General features: G+C 40.5%; 1 long non-coding RNA gene across 6 annotated transcripts in view; it reads left to right on the top strand.

Annotated features, from left to right (window-relative positions):
* Positions 1-19328, top strand: part of LOC129647598 (uncharacterized) — an 82942-nt gene that overhangs the window by 16563 nt on the left and 47051 nt on the right. The window contains exon 1 of one of the 6 annotated variants that reach the window (XR_008712386.1): positions 17191-18465. The exons of the other annotated variants lie outside the window; for them this stretch is intronic. This is a non-coding gene — a long non-coding RNA (uncharacterized LOC129647598). Of the gene's footprint in view, positions 1-17190; positions 18466-19328 lie in introns of those variants that run through there. 6 annotated transcript variants of the gene reach the window in all.

The raw sequence follows: 19328 nt of genomic DNA, 5'->3' as shown, positions 1-19328 counted from the left end.
CCAAATAGGAAAAGGAGTATGTCAAGGCTGTATATTGTCACCCTACTTATTTAACTTATATGCAGAGTACATCATGAGAAACGCTGGGCTGGAAGAAGCACAAGCTGGAATCAAGATTGCCGGGAGAAACATCAATAACCTCAGATATGCAGATGACACCACCCTTATGGCAGAAAGTGAAGAGGAACTGAAAAGCCTCTTGATGAAAGTGAAAGTGGAGAGTGAAAAAGTTGGCTTAAAGCTCAACATTCAGAAAACGAAGATCATGGCATCTGGTCCCATCACTTCATGGCAAATAGATAGGGAACCAGTGGAAACAGTGTCAGACTTTATTTTGGGGGGCTCCAAAATCACTGAAGATGGTGACTGCAGCCATGAAATTAAAAGACACTTACTTCTTGGAAGGAAAGTTATGACCAACCTAGAGAGCATATTCAAGAGCAGAGACATTACTTTGCCAACAAAGGTCCGTCTAGTCAAGGCCATGGTTTTTCCTGTGGTCATGTTTGGATGTGAGAGTTGGACTGTGAAGAAGGCTGAGTGCTGAAGAATTGATGCTTTTGAACTGTGGTGTTGGAGAAGACTCTTGAGAGTCCCTTGGACTGCAAGGAGATCCAGCCAGTCCATTCTGAAGGAGATCAGCCCTGGGATTTCTTTGGAAGGAATGATGCTCAAGCTGAAACTCCAGTACTTTGGCCACCTCATGCAAAGAGTTGACTCATTGGAAAAGACTCTGATGCTGGGAGGGATTGGGGGCAGTAGGAGAAGGGGACGACAGAGGATGAGATGGCTGGATGGCATCACTGACTCAATGGACGTGAGTCTTGGTGAACTCCGGGAGTTAGTGATGGACAGGGAGGCCTGGCATGCTGTGATTCATGGGGTCGCAAACGGTCGGACACGACTGAGCGACTGCACTGAACTGAACTGAATCAAGTCATATGACGAACCAAGTTTCAATAAAATTATCCACCACCAAGGTGGGTAATCAAATGTTGGCAAGTAGTTTCATAGTCCACTGGGCTTCCCAGGTAGCACAGTATTAAAAAATCTACCTGTTAATTCAGGAGACACAAGAGACGTGGGCTTGATCCCTAGGTCAGGAAGATCCCCTGGAGCAGAAAATGGCAACCCGCTCCAGTATTCTTACCCGGAAAATTCCATGGACAGAGGAGCCCGATGGGCTACAGTTCGTGGGGTTGCAAAGAGTCAGACACTACTGAGCATGCACACTTTCATCGTCTACTGTAGCTCTGTTATCCCAAGTCTTTATTTTGGCACAATTGATAACAATTGGACATTGGCATCTGCTCCTGGATTAAAACCTTCACCAGTATGATGTATTTTTCTATTTATATATGCTTTCATTCATTATTCCATTTTTCTATTAGTTCATTGAACCAGGAGCTTGACTGGTTGACATATTTTCAACCAAGTCCTATGCAAACAACTAGGGATATATGAGACACAAATACTGTCTTCAAAAGTTTCACAGATGGAGAGATATGAAAAATAAATTTACTAAAAACTGTGTCATAGAAAATTACAAACATATACAAATTTGAATTCAGTTCAGTTCAGTCGCTCAGTCATGTCCAACTCTTTGTGACCTCATGAATTGCAGCACACCAGGCCTCCCTGTCCATCATCAACTCCTGGAGTTCACTGAGACTCACGTCCATCGAGTCAGTGATGCCATCCAGCCATCTCATCCTCTGTCGTCCCCTTCTCCTACTGCCCCCAATCCCTCCCAGCATCAGAGTCTTTTCCAATGAGTCAACTCTTTGCATGAGGTGGCCAAAGTACTGGAGTTTCAGCTTGAGCATCATTCCTTCCAAAGAAATCCCAGGGCTGATCTCCTTCAGAATGGACTGGCTGGATCTCCTTGCAGTCCAAGGGACTCTCAAGAGTCTTCTCCAACACCACAGTTCAAAAGCATCAATTCTTCGGCACTCAGCCTTCTTCACAGTCCAACTCTCACATCCATACATGACCACAGGAAAAACCATGGCCTTGACTAGACGGACCTTTGTTGGCAAAGTAATGTCTCTGCTCTTGAATATGCTCTCTAGGTTGGTCATAACTTTCCTTCCAAGAAGTAAGTGTCTTTTAATTTCATGGCTGCAGTCACCATCTTCAGTGATTTTGGAGCCCCCCAAAATAAAGTCTGACATTGTTTCCACTGGTTCCCTATATATTTGCCATGAAGTGATGGGACCAGATGCCATGATCTTCGTTTTCTGAATGTTGAGCTTTAAGATAGTATAATAAACTCCATTGAACTTAAAATTCAGCTTCAACAATTATAAATTAATCACCAACATTGCCATTCTTATTTTGTCTATGCTTCCACCAATATCCTCAAAATTATTATTTTTTAATTTGAATTTTTATTGAGATCATTGTAGATCACATGAAGCTGTAAGAAATGAAACAGATCTGTATGCCTTTCACCCAGTTTTCCCCCTTAAAGTAACATCCTGTGAAAACTGTAATACAGGAAATTCCCTGGCAGTCCAGTGGTTAAGACTCTTATTTCTAATGCAAGGGGTACAAGTTTGATCCCTGGTCAGGGAATTAATATCCCACATGCTGTACAGAAAATAAAAACAAACAAATGAAACAAAAACTGCCATACAATATCACAACTAGGATATTAACAGTGCTACAATCTTCTGATCTTATTCAGATTTCTCCCTGTTTCACCTGTGTATTTGTACTCATGTGTGTTTTGTCCATAATATTATACATTGAAGCAAATCTCAGACATTATATAATTGCTCCCAGAATTACTAGCTATATATTTTTACAAATCAAGGAATCTATAAACAACACAGAATATCATTATTATACTTTCAAAAGTTAACAATAATATTTCAGTAACAATAATACTTAAGTTCTTCAACACTATATTAAGGTGGTAGTCAAATTTCCATTTTTCATGTGTCACTTTTTAATAACTTTGTTTGAATAAGTCCATACCTTGTTTGACATGTATTTTAAGATCCTAAATCTAACATTCACTCCATCTCTTTTTTCCCCTTTGCAACTATGTCTTTTGTCTTTGCTGCTGCTGCTGCTAAGTCGCTTCAGTTGTGTCCGACTCTGCGACCCCGTAGACGGCAACCCACCAGGCTCCCCCGTCCCTGGGATTCTCCAGGCAAGAACACTGGAGTGGGTTGCCATTTCCTTCTCCAATGCATGAAAGTGAAAAGTGAAAGTGAAGTCGTGCAGTCATGTCTGACTCGTAGCGACCCCATAGCTTCCCTAATTCTGGATTTGAGTGATTGCCTCCAAATGTTACATTTAAAACATTTTCTCTGTCCTCTGTTTCTTATAAACTGGCAATTGGATCTAAAGTATTCAGGTTGATTATTTTTTCTTTGACAAGACTTTCCACCAGGAGGCACATGAAGTCTCTTTTTGTGATGTTGGTGACAATTGTCAATACCTGCATTTGTTTATTAAGCAGGGGTTACAAAATGGCAGCATTCTAATTCTATTGCTTCTTTTTGATTCATTGAATTATTGATTCAGTATAGAATTATTGATTTAGGAATTAAAATACTTTTCCCCTCTACTCTCTTGTTGCCTAGAGTAAGGAAGTCAAGGTTTCAAAAATAGTAAACCGAGTTCTCTATTATCTTTCAATAGTGACCAATTACTTTACATTTTAAAATCATCATTATGTTCTCATGAGTGCAAAAAAATTTGTTGTGTTTTAACCAATTGAAGTTATTTCCGCCTGATGGTCAAAATGTCCTGTTTTTGGCCAGTGAAAGTCTCTTTGATTTGGTTCCTGATTCTGACATTATGCTAGTGGTCATCTTGGAAAGTTTCATAGGAATCCAGTGTGGCAGTATTAATATTAATATATTAATTTATATTAATAATGTTTTAGGTTCACCTTGTGCATTTCCCGCTTCAGGTAGAGAATCAGTCTTTTCTGCTAGGAACCTGATTTCTTCTACTAGGAAATGAAATTTCAAGATTGCAGTCTGTTCTTTGGGAATGTTCATTGCTATCAGGTTTTCAATGTTTTAAGTCTTTTCAGTCAACAAAGCTAAGAAATATTTTCTAAGAGAATCTATATCTTGAATTTATACTGGTATTTCCAATTTAATGCCAGGATTATAGAGTTTTTCCTTAACCTTTTCTGTATTACATATTTATCTCCTTTCTTGGGAGATGCTTGATCTCATGAAAATTGGGAATAATAGAATTAGAGTATTATAGATACTTGCCTAATTATTGAACACACAGTGGGAGAATAATACCAACACCATCTCTTGCACTATAATTATGGAAAACAGTTTATTTTGATATTGTATCTTAAAAAAAAATCCTTGGTCTGTAGTCCACTAGGGATGTATGGGTAAAATTACTGTCCTTTAAAGTTATTTGGAATGATTCCTGTCTGTGTGGCTTTGCCACAAATCAGATGCATTTTTAGGGATTTTTGTTGTTATTAACTTGATTTATTTTTCATTTTTAGTACTTTTATTTTAGTTTACAATTACATAAAATAATTTATAATTCTAAATCAGACTTGTAAGACAAAATATAGTCAAGTAAGACCACCTCCGATCTCTGCACCTTTCACCCTATTCCTTCTTTCCCTGATGTTGTCGCTGTTTAGTCTCTAAGTCATGTCTGACTCTTTCGTGACCCCTTGGACTATAGCCCACCAGGATTCTCTATCTGTGGGATTTCCCAGGTAAGAATACTGGAGTTGGTTACCATTTCCTCCTCCAAGGGATCTTCCCAACCCAGGGATCGAGCTCATCTCTCCTTCATTGACAGGCAGGGTATTTACCACTAAGCCACCAGGGAAGCTAACTCTAACCTAATCCTTCACTTATAGATAACCATTAAAAATACTCGTGGTTTATCTTTTATTGTTTTTTAAGAACTGAAGTATATACATAATCTTTCTCAATAAATAGGAGCGTACCAAATGCATGTTTATATATATATATATATTATTTTTTAACTTTACAATATTGTATTGATATATTTTCTTATTTTCTCTTAAACATGTAATTTGGGACGTAACTGCATAGCAGTGTATAGATATTTCTTTCTTTCTTTTTTTTTCCATCTGTATACTAACACCTCAATCTCCTTGTTTTTAGTTATGGTCTGTTGGTTTTCTGCTGTAAGCAATTGCAATTAATAAACAGATTCTTCCTCCTCTCATTCCCCACTAAGAAAGTAATATTTTTTTCTCATGATTTTAATTAACAGAACAGGCTCAGGACTTATCATTCATAATGCAATACATTTTCCTGCCCCTTGAAAACAAGAAAACTTCAAGAGTCACCGCTTTTTAAAATTTTATTTATTTTTGAATTTATTTCTTATTTTGTTATTAGAGTTTGGTTGCTTTACAATTTGTGCTAGTTTCCGCTGTACAGAAAAGTGAATCAGCTATAAACATATATCTTCTCTTTGTCACCACAGAGCACTGAGTAGAGTTCTCTGTGCTATACAATAGATTCTTATTAGTCCTCTATTTTATACATGTGCTAAATTGCTTCAGTTATGTTGAACTCGCTGCGATCCCGTGGGCTATAGCCCACCAGGTTCGTCTATCCATGGGCTTCTCCAGGCAAAAATACTGATACTGGAGTGGGTTGCCATTTCCTTCACCAGGGGATCTTCCTGACCCAGGGATCGAACCCATGTCTCTTTTTTCTCCTGTGCTGGCATGCGAGTTCTTTACCTCTAGTGCCACCAGGAAAGCTGGTGCTTTATACACAGTAGTGTACATATGTGAATCCCAATCTTCCAATCCATCCCACTCCCCCCACCCCCCACCCCAGTGTCTAGACATTTTTCTCTGTGTCTGTGTCTATATTTCTGCTTTGCAAATAGGTTCATCTGTACTGTTTTTCTAGATTCTACATATATGCATTAATATATGATATTTGTGTTTCTCTTTTTGACTTACTTCCCTCTATATGACAGCCTCTTGTCTATACAGTTTGGAGGGGTCATTCTTTTATCATATGTAAGAACATTATTCTGCACTTCAGTAAAGTTCAGTCGCTCAGTCATGTCCGACTCTTTGTGACCCCATGGACTGCAGCACACCAGGCTTCCCTGTCCATCACCAACTCCCAGAGTTTACTCAAACTCATGTATGCCATCCAACCATCTCATCCTCTGTTGTCCCCTTCTCCTCCTGCTCTTACCTTGCTGTTTTCATAATCATTTTGTGTGGTATTTAAGTGTAGTCTTTTTCTCATGCTCAGTTTTATATGAAATTTCTTTTCCTGTAGTCTTTGGAGGGAGGGATGAGTCAGGATAGATTTTCTGGCTTTAGAACTCTGGAGTTCTCTTTTCTACTGTTTTTGCAGTTTTAAGAAGACAAGGCCTTATGAATTCTGAGAGCTCATGATTGCTTTTCCTCCTTCCACTTTTATCTAGATTTCTCTGACCTTTGCTTCTATTGTCTCTATCCTGATCAATATCAGCTCTCTTTCCAGAGGTTTTCCTCAGTGTGAAGCTTGGTCTTGAAAAGGTGTGGTAGGTCGACCAGTTAGTTTTGACTGTTTATAGGGCATGGACTGCTTCAGCTTTGTGAGAACCCTTGGCATTCACTCACAAACGACAGAGGAAGCTTCACCCTGTGTCAGGTCTTTCTTAGGTTGACTCACTGCACTTCCTAATGAACATATGAGGTTCTTTTAGAAGCTCTTCTGGCCTCAGGCTGCCAGATTCCTAACTACTTCCCTCTCCTACCTGACACACACGTGCTGATACTGTGCAGCACAGACAGCCATGGGTTGTCTTCACTGGGTCTTGTTATGCTGCTCTTGAGAATATCTCATCACCTGGTTGTGTTGGAAATATTCATTGTCTGTGGGATTTTAGTTTGCCATCCTAATTGCTCCATATGGTCTCATGGGAAGGGATCCAAAAACTACTGGACCATTGTAGCCATCTTTCCACGATTCCAAAATGTAGCTCTAAAAGTGCTAAAATAGGGACTTCCCTGGCGATCCAGTGGTTAAAACTCTGCCTTACAATGCAGGAGGCACAAGTTCAATCCCACATGCCGCGTGGTGTGGCCCATTTTTTTTTTTTTTTTTAAGTGCTAAATTAGCTGTAGGCAGGGGATACTCCTGAAGTGTGGAGGAAGACTGGGGCAAGAGTTGGAGGTCAGCTTGAGGAGGGAACTGCTGTCTGAACAAAGTCCCAGAGGAATGTGTTCCATTGGGTAAATACTGGAGAATAAGACATTCAGGTAAAGGGAACATTGTGTGTGAGTGGTCATGGATGAAATAATAGGTTGCATGTGGCAATCTGAGAGGCCCTGGCACTTGCTCTATGCAGGGTGGGTGTCCATGGGTGTGGGTGTGTTGGACTTCTCTTTTTTTTTCCCACTTTTGTATTGGCCATAAGCCTCTGCTTTCCTGCCATGGCAGTCTTGTTTCCCAGGATGGATTGGTGTTTATGTATTGCTGGTTCTCACCTTTCTGATCCCTGTGTAATTTCTCATTATTCATTGCTATTTACAATCCTCTCAATTTAGAGCCATCTGTGAAGTTAATTTCAGTGCTGTTTACTCTTTTCTCCCAAATCATTAATGAAGATAACACATTCAATGAAATTGAATTTTGCAGGCATTTCTGGGAAATTCCCCTGAGGCTCCCTCTTGTTCCAGGAAATCACCTTTAATTCGAATATGTTATCACTCCTTTGGTCAGTTGCTCATAAGGATATGGGTTAAAGTTTGTGTTCATTTAAATCCAACTTTTCACAAAGACTCCATGGGGTAACCCAGCCCCAGTTCTCAACAAAACAATAAAGAAGTAATCAAAGATATGCAAATTAAGTCATTATTGAGAAGTTTGTGTTTTTCACTGATTAAATTTGTAAAAGTTTTAAAGCTTAGAACCCAGGGATGGTGAAATGTGCTGAAATTAGTATTTCTAAATGCTTTTATAAATCAATATGGCATTTAAGCGTTAGGAGGGTTTATCCTTTTCACCAGCAGTACTGTGAATTTATCCTCAGAAGAGGCTTCTACTGCTGCTGCTGACAAGTGCTCAGTTGTGTCTGTCTCTTTGTGACCCCAGGGGACTGTAGCCTGCCAGGCTCCTCTGTCCATTGGATTCTCCAGGCAAGAATACTGGAGTGGGTTGCCATTCCCTTCTCCAGGGGGATCTTCCCCACCCAGGGATCAACCCAGGTCTCTTGCCTCTGCTGAACTGGCAGGCTGATTCTTTACCATGAGCGCCACCTAGGAATTTATCCTGAGAAGATACTCTTAGGGGAAAGAATAAAAACTTTTCTGCATGAAAATGGTTTTTGAAGTATTAACCTTCATGTTACAAAATGGGAGTGATAGGGGAATTATTCACCAAATTAAGGTGCATCAACAGCATTAATGGGAAGTGATAAACACATAAGAGAATCTCAACAATTACTAGTACTGTTATTGTTATTAATATCTTTCCTTTGTTAAACTCTGACCCTAGAAACAAGTTGCTTTTTCCCTCGATGCTATGACAGGACTCCAGTTGACTAATGGGAACATATTTTTGTCTTCTAAAATAATTATCAAGAAAGTAAATTAAGACCAATAGTAACTTAGTCCTAGAATGTGGTTTACTATGAATAAAAACTTTGTAATGGTCAGAACTCTTCAAAGATGAGATAAGACAGGAATGTTTACAGCAGCCATGTTCATCAAAGCCCCAAATTGGGGTCAACCTAAATGTCTACCAGTTGATGATTGGATAAATAAAATGTGGTATATCCCTCCAGCGGAATACTATCATGGCAATAAAAGAAAGTACTGATGCATGCTGTAACACAGTTGAGCCTTTGAAACATTGTGCTAAATGAAAGAAACCAGGCAAAAAGTTCACATCATTTATATAAATGATGTCATTTATATAAAAATGTCTAGAATAGGCAAACCCATAGAGATAGAAAGTAGATTACTGATTGCTTAGGACTGGAGGGATAGGGTGCAATGGGAAGTGACTACTCAAGGGCATGGGGTTTCTTTTGGGGAGATAATGAAAAGGGGCCATAACTGACTAGAGCAGTGGTTGCCAACAGCTCTGCAAATATAAAAACCACTGGATTGTATACTTCAAATGGGTGAATTTAACGGTAGTAAATTATGTCACAATAAAGCTGATGCCAAAAAAGGATGAAATAAGCTGACTACACCAAACCTAATTATTTAACCAATCTCTCTAACAGGCAATAGTTCAACCTGTAGAAAGGCCTAAGAGAAATAGAGTGACTCGATATCCACGTCAATAATTCTTTCTTAACAAAATCCCAGCTCCTCATGAGTATGCCACAGTTTAGTGCAATTCTGATTTTTTAATGTCCTTCCATTTTTACAGTTTTTACAGACAACAAAGGTAATTTTAAGAAATTTAACACTGGCAAGTCACCTGAACCTTAAACCCAAGAGATTTTGAACCAGTAGGTCTCCTTGAAGATTTAGAAACCGTATCAGTTAAAATTAGATTTCAGAGAAAATAACAGAAACATTAAGGTAATAATAAATTAAACATTCATGGGGTCGCAAAGAGTCGGACATGATTGAGTGACTGAACTGAACTGAACTGAAATTAAACTGTATTGAAATTAATTCTTTCCCAGTAAATGTTCAGTTCAGTTCAGTCACTCAGTTGTGTCCTAGTCTTTGCACCCCCATGGACTGCCACATGCCAGGCTTCCCTGTCCACCACCAACCCCCAGAGCTTGTTCAAACTCATGTCCATCCAGTCGGTGATGCTATCCAAACATCTCATCCTCTGTCATCCCCTTCTTCTCCTGCCTTCAATCTTTCCCACCATCAGAGTCTTTTCTGATGAGTCAGTTCTTTGCATCAGGTGGCCAAAGGATTGGAGTTTCAGCTTTAGCATCAGTCCTTCCAATGAATATTCAGGACTGTTTTCCTTTAGGACTGACTAGTTTGATCTCCTTGCAGTCCAAGGGACTCTCAAGAGTTTTCTCCAACACCACAGTTCAAAAGCATTAATTCTTTGGTGCTCAGCTTTCGTTATAGTCGCACTTTCACATCCATACATGACTACTGGAAAAACCATAGCTTTGACTAGATGGACCTTTGTTGGCAGAGTAATGTCTCTGCTTTTTAATATGTTGTCTAGGTTAGTCATAGCTTTTCTTCCAAGGAGCAAGTGTTTTTTAATTTCATGGCTGCAGTTACCATCTGCAGTGATATTGGAGCCCCCCAAAATAAAGTCTGTCACTGTATCCATTGTTTCCCAATCTATTTGTCATAAAATGATGGGACTGAATGCCATGATCTTAGTTTTCTGAATGTTGAGTTTTAGGCCAACTTTTTCACTCTCCCCTTTTATTTTCATCAAGAGGCTCTTTAGTTCTTCTTTGCTTTCTGCCATAAGGATGGTGTCATCTGGGTAACCCAGGGGTCTCCTGCACTGCAGGTGGATTCTTTACCAACTGAGTTATCAGGGAAGCCCCCCCAGTACATGTGGGTAAATATAAATAATCTGTGGTGGACAAGACATTACCATGATCACTGGATCTTAGTTCTTTTCTAGCATCTAATCCACCATTTCAAAACAGCTTCACCTCATAGTCCATAACTACCCATGTCTTGCCAACACATCAACATTCCAGTTAGGAATCAGGAAGACAGAGAGAAAAGAAGAACATAGTTTTTCTGTGTATGACTTTATTCTAAAAATTGGAAATAACTTTCTGTATGTTTCTTTTTTTGCTGGAACTTAGTCACATGCCACAATTAGTGGCTGAGGTGCCTAAGAAATGTTGCTTTTATTTGAGTGACCACACACCCAGCTAAAATTTGACAGGGAGAATGAATTTTAGAGGACTAGCTTCCCCTGATACAAGTCTCCCTGTCCCTAATTTTTCATGTGCAGATGTAAGGAAATGTGTATTCAGAGTTCTTGGATGTGAATTCTATCTCTAATCTGGAAAATCATTTAACATCCATGAAACTATTTCCTTTCCTACTAAGTTAAAAATTTATTCCTACCTCATTCAATCATGGGAAGGGTTAAACATCTTAATATGTGATGAAAGAGTTTTTCAAACCTTAAAGCAATACAAGATGTACTTGAAAAAGAGGACACATAGGTAGAATATAATAGCTGGCTTTCAATATCAGAAGGAATTCCCGAGAAAGATTTTTTTTTTTAAACTTCTTGTCACTCCAGAGGGCAAAACTAGCCTCCAGTTGTGTATCAGATAGCCAGTGTCCTTCATCACAGAAATACTCCCTTGTTACCACTTTCTTGGAGATTGGCTTTCTCTTTCTTCTTCCTCCTTTCCTCCCTGCATCTGTGACAGACAGTTTACATGGTCTTCTGGTACACAGGATATCTAGATTGGAAAGCCAAGTATAGAAGGAAAAATTGGCATGTGTGTAAGTCAAACTTCTGATTTTCTTTTTGCAACACATACAGAAGAAAGAACATGGGCTTTGGTATAAGGCAGTAGGTTTCCTAAAAGCTCCTCAAAGGTAGATCTCACACTTTATTTGGGTCTATAACCCCAGAGTCTCACCTGGGCTGGGAGCAAAAGCCTGGTCTCATTGAAAATCTGTTGAACTGTTATTCAAGATGCACATTGTTTGAAATCTCAGCTCTCTTACTGACCAGCTATGAGACTACCATCACTTCACTTCTATGTGCTTCAATTTTCCCCTCGTGAAAAAATGAAAATACTGAAAGCTGAAAGGATTCAACAGGATAAGGATTCAATGTAAGCGTCTGTATCAGAGTCCTAAGGCTGCTATAACAAATTGTCACACACTTTGTGGCTTAAAACAACAGAAACATACTCTTTCACAGTTCTGGAGACCAGAAGTGCTGCATTTCCTTCGAAGGTTCTAAGGGAGACTCTTTCTTTGCCTCTTACAGCTTCTGGTGTCTGCTGGCATCCTTTTCTTTGTGGCCACATCACTCCAGTCTCTGCTTCCATCTTCACATCACATTCTCGTCTTTTTTGTGTATTTTCCTCTTTTGTCTCTTTTAAGGACATCTGTCATTGGATTTCAAGCCTACTAGGAAATCCAGGCAGAGAAGGCAATGGAACCCCACTCCAGTACTCTTGCCTGGAAAATCCCATGGATGGAGGAGCCTGGTAGGCTGCAGTCCATGGGGTCGCAAAGAGTCAGACATGACTTCACTTTGACTTTTCACTTTCACGCATTGGAGAAGGAAATGGCAACCCACTCCAGTGTTCTTGCCTGGAGAATCCCAGGGACGGGGGAGCCTGGTGGGTTGCCATCTATGGGGTCACACAGAGTCAGACACGACTGAAGCAACTTAGCAGCAGCAGCAGCAGCAGGAAATCCAGGATGATCTATCTCATCTCAAGATCCTTAATTATATCTTCAGAGACTCTTTCTTCCAAATAAGGACACATGCACAGGTTCTATGGGTTTGCACTTGGACTCATCTTTTAGGTAAGTCAGGGTTACCATTCAACCCATGCAGTACCTTTCATCAAGTTTCTCTTTCCAGCAGAAAAAGTCTAGCATCCTGTGGAATTCAAGGAGCTTTGTATGCAACTTTTCACCCTAGCAAACAAAAAATTTAAAGCATTGCTGTTATTCTTTCTTTCAACAATATTTCATTTCATTTTACTCCTCTGTGTCACCAGCTGTTTGTTCACTCCTGGGGATACAGAGATAAGGGACACCCAGGCTCTTAGAAGCTCAGTCCGGTGGAGTCAGTTCACTCATTTTGAATCTACCTTCTAGAAAATCTGTAGGAGGATAACATAAGTGTCCCTATGGAAACCTTAACAACCCATTTACTTATGCATTCTCCAAAATCTTATTGAATGCCTCCTATGTGTCAAGCTCCTTGCTAAGCCATAGGGGAGGCTTAAAGGTGACTAAAATACAATATCTACCTCCAAGAAGCTTATGATTAAAAAAAAGTAAATTTGAAACATACAAAAAGAAAGATCATTCATAGTAGAAAGATAAATAAAATGAGATTGGACTTTTGAACCTTTTGCGATGAAAAGAACATGCAAACATTGGAAACAAAGACTCCCTAAGCTTGGAATTTTTCAAACATTCATTGGAGGTCAAACATCCTCAGTTCAGAGACAGCCGAGGGAGGGTTTATTCTTGACAGCGCAGTTTTTCAGAATGTTCTGAGAAAGAGGGAATACTTTTAATGGAAAGGTTGAAGTTGAAGTGTATTTGAGGATTGAGGGAGGGGGAAGGGGTGGAAAGATACCAATTGTATTATTAATAAAATTGATTCAAGCTAGGCCAGTGGAAATAGAAGGAAGAATTACATCAATAAGATAAATGGTACCTCCTGTAACCTTGAACTCAGTATTGATAGAAGGGTGGATGGGGAGATTTGGGGAATCAATGAAGCTATCTCTAAAATCTTAAGGCAATTGATTGAAAGAGAGTGAAGAATACAAGTGGAAAAAAATTTCAGCCTTTCATCATTGCAAATGAGGCCATAGTGTTGATCACCTGCTCTTAAAATCAGACTCTTAATACAAGCTTTAGGAAGGAAAAAAAAAAAAAAAAAAAAAGGCGTCACGTCACCTGAAAATAGGTTAGGCTGCTCTGCTATATTTATAGGAAGAGAATGATCTAGTTCATGCATTCAAAGTAGTTCAGCTTTTATGTCTGAAATCAAATCAGACCAGTTTAGGATGATGAAATCTTTACCTTTACTTTCTTAAATACCCATCCTTATAGTTCTTCTTGTGTAAAGAAGGAAGGGGGAAATATTCAGTCAACGTGTTCTGATGCTAAATTGAAATATGAAATGGTGTATTTCACTGGTACCTTGCAACCTCACTTACAGCAAGCAGCTCCTTCACAAACTTCTTGTTTACTTTTGAACTTCTGAACCAAAAGTCTAAATAGCCCAGAACGCAAGTCCCATATCTCAGTAGTTTTTCTTCTTGCTGTTGTTCAGTCGCTAAGTCATGTCCAACTCTTTGCGGACTGCAGCATGCCAGACTTCCCTGGACCCCATGGACTGCAGCATGCCAGGCTTCCCTGTCCTTCACTCTCTCCTGGAATTTGCTCAAACTCATGTCCATTGAGTCAGTGATGCCAACTAAGCATCTCATCCTCTGCCACCCTCTTCTCCTTTTGCCTTCAATCTTTCCCAGCATCAGGGTCTTTCTTGAACATATTTAATAAACCCAGTATTTTGGATGAGCCAGGAAAAGGCTGGTCTCTTATGTGTGTTGTTATTATGACAACTACATGTGGTTCCTCTTAGTTACTGGAAATTCAGAAAATGGGTTGATCTGCTAACCAGATACTTCTGTATAGGGATACATTGTGGCCAGTACTTGCCCACCATTCTTTTCCCCTTATTCCAGTTAAATCTTAGATGGTTACCCATCTTCCACTATCAGTTTATTCTTTTCTTCAACAAATATTTCTGGCTCCTACCACATGCCAGGTTCTGTAATAGGTATGAGGGGCATAGAGGTGAGTCCGATGGATGAGTTTCCTGCCCTGGTAGAATCTGTATGCTAGCAGGGAAAATGGGAAATAAACAAATAAATGTTTAATTTATGGTGGAGAGAAATATTATCAGGAAAAATAAAGTAGGTAGAATGTACACTTTGGGGGAAATTGGAAAAGAAGAATATGTGATGGGGAAATATTTTTTTCTTTTTGTTTCAATTATACACACTCACACACACAGATACATTCTTTTTTGTATTCTTTTCTGTTACAGTTTATCACAGGGTATAGAATATAGTTCCCTGTGCTATATATAGTAAGATCCTGTTGTTTATCGTTCTATATACACTAGTTTGCATCTGCTGATCCCAAACCCTCAATTCATCCCTTCCCCACCCCACCGTGGCGAGTCTGTTCTCTGTGGCTGTGAGTCTGTTCTGTAGATGAGTTCATTTGTGTCATATTTTAGGTTCCACACATAAATGATACATATGGTATTTTCCTTTCTGTTTTTGATTTACTTCACTTAGTACGATAAGCTCTAGGTTCTCCCGTGTTCTTCAAATGGCAACACAATTCTTTTTATGGCCAAGTAATATTCCATTGCATACATGCAGCACATCTTCATTCATCTGTTGATGGGCATGTGGGTTGTTTCCATGTTTGTGCTGTTATAAATAGTGCTGCTCTGAACACTGGGTGCAGGTATCTTTTTGACTTATAGTTTTGTCTGGGTATATGAGTGACAGGGAAATATTCTTGAAGGAAGTTCACTGTGGTAGATACTGAATAACATGAGGAAACAAGCCTCATGTTATTGATTGTTATATGGTAGTTCTGTGAGGCAAATCGTTCAGGCAGAGAGAAAAGCAGATTAAAAGTCCCTGTGGTGGTGACTAGCTTGGCATTTTACAGAAATAGCAAGATCAATGTGGCTGAAATAGAGTGAGAAAGGAGAGTAGAGTGAGACAAGAGTGAGAGGTGAAGGTATGGCTTGTATCAAGTAGGACCTTGTGGGTCACAGGAAAGAATTTGGATCTTATTCTGAGTGAATATGAGCCACTGGAGGGTTTTGTATAGGGGAGAGATTTATGTCTTTTAAAGGTGATTCAAGCTGCTATGTAGAGAATAAAATATACAAAGCAAAAGAGGAAGTGGAGAGTACGGTTGGAAGGACACTACAAACATGAGAAGTGGTTAGATGTAGGATGTATTTTTTGAAAGAAGAGCTAAAAGACTTTCTGGTGGACACAGAGTGTGTAAATAGCCAGAAATTAAGGATGATCATGAAGAGAAGGCAATGGCACCCCACTCCAGTACTGTTGCCTGAAAATCCCATGGACGGAGGAGCCTGGTAGGCTGCAGTCCATGAGGTCACTAAGAGTCAGACATGACTGAGTGACTTCACTTTGACTTTTCACTTTCATGCATTGGAGAAGGAAATGGCAACCCACTACAGTGTTCTTGCCTGGAGAATCCCAGGGATGGGGGAGCCTGGTGGGCTGCTGTCTATGGGGTCGCACAGAGTTGGACACGACTGAAGCGACTTAGCAGCAGCAGCAGCAGCAGCAAGGATGTTGTGGATGGTGGTGACCTTTAATGAAATGGAGAAGATTAGGAGAAGGGTAGGCTTGGGGTAGAGTATCAACAATTCTATTCTGAAAACTTAAAATTGAGTCCTGCCTCAAACTGACATGAGTAGAGCCAACCATGGGTAAGATATTAACATCTGTCCATCAAGAACTTTTTTTTTAAACAAAATGTCTAATCTTTATTTTAATTAAAAAAAAGCTATTAATGTATTACTTACTTTTGTCTGCGCTGGGTCTTTGTTGCTGGTGGGCTTTTTCTAGTTGCAGCAAGCAGGGCCTACTCTAGGTGTGGTGTGTGGGCTTCTTATTGCGGTGGCTTCTCTTGTTATAGCACATGAACTTGGTTGCTCTGCGGCATGTGGGATCTTCCTGGCCCAGGGATCGAACCCGTGTCCCCTGCATTAACAAGCAGATGCTTTACCACTGAGCCACCAGGAAAGCCTGGTGTGTGCTCAGCACCACTACACAGAAAGAGCTCGGGATCATTCTGTTCAGACACGAGAATCCAGCTTTTCTGTCCGATGACTCGCTTGGTCTCGCCACCAGAGTTCTCTCCTCCTTTCATTGACAGATACTGCTCCCCATTCGCAACAAGATATCCTGGGGTCCATGTTTCAGTGGAATTGGTGAGCTTCTGAAGTCGCTCAGCCTGCAGCCTTTTACTTTACAGCACCCCCTGTGGTGCTCCATAATTGCCTGGAAATGCATGGTGTCTCCTATCTTGTTGCTTAATTAAAATTCAGTTCTGTTCTACAGAGTCACAATTCAGAGGTGCTTTTGTCTTTCTTTTTCCTACTATCTTTGAAGACCCTCGATTGTGAGGCTTCCTTGCTTCATCTGGAAATTGAACTATTTCCATGGGCAGTGTGTCATTGTAGCAACTCCTAGGGAAGAAAGGTACCATGTTCTGTGGAGAACATATTAAGTGCTGCTTTCTCTTAGTTACTTGATTTGATTTCCATTTGGCGGGTCATATTATCCCCATTAATGCTGAGAAGAAACTGAGGCTCAGAGAGGTTAGGTAGCTTGCCTAAGATTGCTTGTCAGGACATGAACAAGAATTAAAAACAGAATCATTTGTCTGTTTTATATACCTATAATTTTATTTATTTTTTGCTGTGCTGGGTGTTCATTGCTGTGCAGGCTTCTCTCTAGTTGCAGTGAGTGGGAGCTGCTCTCTAGTTGCAGTGTGCAGGCTTCTCCTTGCAGCGGCTTCTCCTGTGGAGCACAGGCTCTAGGGCGCGTGGGCTTCAGTAATTGTGGCTCCCAGGCTCTAGAGCACAGACTCAGTAATTGCAGCACACGGGGTTAGTTGCTCTAAGGCATCTGGGATGCTCCCGGATCAGGTATCGAAACTGTGTCTCCTGTATTGGCTGGGAGACTCTTTACCACTGACCCACCAGGAAAGCCCTCAGCTGTCTTTTAAAAACATTTATTTTTATTTGGCTGCATTGTGTCTTAGTTGCAGCATATGGGGTCTTCGTTGCATTATATGGGGTAGGGTGGGCTCCAGAGGATGTTGGCTCAGTAGCTGTAGCCCTAGAGCTTGGGAAATCTTAGTTCCCCAACCAGGGATCAAACCTGTGTCCTCTGCACTACAAGGCAGATTCTTAACCACTGGACCACCAGGGGAGGCCCCAGTAGGTTGTCTTTGCCATGTCTTGAGAAGGATATTAAAGGAGTGAAAGGTAGGATGATGAAATTGCCCTTATAAAGGACGAGACCTCAAATGTCTGAAGCAATTATTAATGCTTCAGTAAATGCTTTTGATTATCAGTTCATCAGGGGAATTAACAATAACAACTGGATGGGGGAAACCCCAAATCTGTGATACACAACCTCTTGAGTTTTGCGGAACTAATGAAAAAAAACTGGTGTGTCTTATTAATTTCACTACCCTCAACACCCAGAGTACATCGAACAGAGAGGTCTAAAAGTTCTGTGCCCTAAGCATCGACAGTTATCATGCTTGTTCAATTTAAAAAAATACTTTGCACATTGACTTAAAAATCAGTTTCTGTAGCTGCTCTTGAGAAAACTGAGTATCTCTGAAGCACTGGGCTTGACCCCATTTTTTCCTCAGTAGGACTGCATGGGAGCAGAACTCTGAGTTAGCATTCAAAAATTATAAAATTGTTTCCTTGAACAAGTCTCTCCTCGCCCTGTAATTCCAACGCTAAGCGAGGGCTGACCCTGCCTACCCCTCCCCACCCTCTTCCAGCTTAATTATCCCTCCAATTAAAGAGCAGCAGAGGGACAACAGAACTGGAGGTTCTGGTGAATTACTGCTAATCACACAGCGGAGGAATCCCACTTCGCTTTGATTTCTTATCGCCCTGTGCGCACAACCCTTCCTCTGTAAGGCCGGTTGCTCTCAGCATCGCTGTGTCTAATCAGACGTGTCACACCTCCGCTGAGGTAAATTGGGTTTATTGGAGAAGGGAAATTAAATTAAGTCTGTTTAGGAATTAATTGTGACTGTCTAGGCTTAATCTATCATATTATCCCATTGTGGTCTGTCAGGATCAAAATCTTCTGACCCGGTTTTTAGAAAATAGGCATAGTGTTTTGGACAGCAAAAGGAAAAGGAAAATTTAAGAGTTATAAGGCACAGGACCCACATGGTATCAGCTGATTCACTTTAGGAGGAAATGTGAAATCGATTTACAGAGATGACCAATAGTCCTGGGTTAGTTTGCTCTCAAATGAAGATCTGGTGGCTAATGTTAATATGTGCTCAGTAGATGGAAAAAGGAATGAATGGGTGAATTGCCATCATCTTTATTATCATGATCCTAAGGTCTTTATTGGGCTTCCCAGGTGGTGCAGTTGGTAAAGAATCTGCCTGCCAATGCAGGAGAAGTAAGAGACACAGATTCAATCCCTGGGTTGGGAAGATCCCCTGGAGTGGGAAATGACAACCCATGCCAGTATTCTTGCCTGGAAAATTCCATGGACAGAGGAGCCTGGTGGGCTACCGTCGATGGGGTCACAAAGAGTTGGACACAATTGAGCACCTACACAAGGTCTTTATTGGGTCATCAGTGAAGCAGGTTACATGGTAGTTACTGTCCATGTGCAAAACAAGTGTTTATTAGGCACTGATTCTATACTAGGAACTGTGCCAAGTGCTGGGGACACAAGGCCTGATTCCTGCCATCATCTAGCTTATCGTCTAGAAGGGAACACGATGACACAAGCAACCGTGATGGAGTAAACCTGTGTTCTGTGAGGAGTTTGGTGGAAGCATGTGGCGAGAGCCATAGTAAGAACTGAGTCGT

The sequence above is a fragment of the Bubalus kerabau genome, chromosome 1 (assembly GCF_029407905.1).
Source record: "Bubalus kerabau isolate K-KA32 ecotype Philippines breed swamp buffalo chromosome 1, PCC_UOA_SB_1v2, whole genome shotgun sequence".
Classification (NCBI taxonomy): domain Eukaryota; kingdom Metazoa; phylum Chordata; class Mammalia; order Artiodactyla; family Bovidae; genus Bubalus; species Bubalus kerabau.
This window is presented reverse-complemented; position numbering and strand designations above follow the sequence as displayed.